Source organism: Triticum dicoccoides, chromosome 6B (genome assembly GCF_002162155.2).
Source record: "Triticum dicoccoides isolate Atlit2015 ecotype Zavitan chromosome 6B, WEW_v2.0, whole genome shotgun sequence".
Taxonomy (NCBI): Eukaryota; Viridiplantae; Streptophyta; class Magnoliopsida; order Poales; family Poaceae; genus Triticum; species Triticum dicoccoides.
Genome location: NC_041391.1, coordinates 486,679,912 through 486,680,371, shown reverse-complemented (window position 1 = coordinate 486,680,371; position 460 = coordinate 486,679,912).

Sequence of the window (460 nt, the reverse complement as noted above, 5' to 3'; positions counted from 1 at the left end):
ATGGAGCATTGGCCCTCTTGCTTATGACCGCCCCTCCGCACTCTGCATGACGCCCCTCAATCATCTTCGGCTCCACATTGAAGGTTTTGAGCCACAAGCTGAAGTGAGGGGTAGTGCGGAGGAAGGCTTCGCAAACGACAATAAACGATGAGATGTGGAGGATGGACTCCAGAGCCAAGTCATGGAATTCCAGCCCATAGTAAAACATGAGCCCCCTCACGAAGGGGTCCATCGGGAAGCCTAAACCCCGACGGAGGTGAGACACGAACACAACGCTCTCACCGGGCTCGGGAGAAGGAATAACTTGCCCTCGGGAAGGCAACGTATGCGAAATCTCGTAGGTCAAGTACCTGGCGTCTCTCAGCTTTAACACGTCTTCTTCCGTGACGGAAGAGGGCATCCACCGGCCCCGTAGGTCGGAGCCGGACATTGTCGAAGGTCGAAGGTACCCGAATCTAGA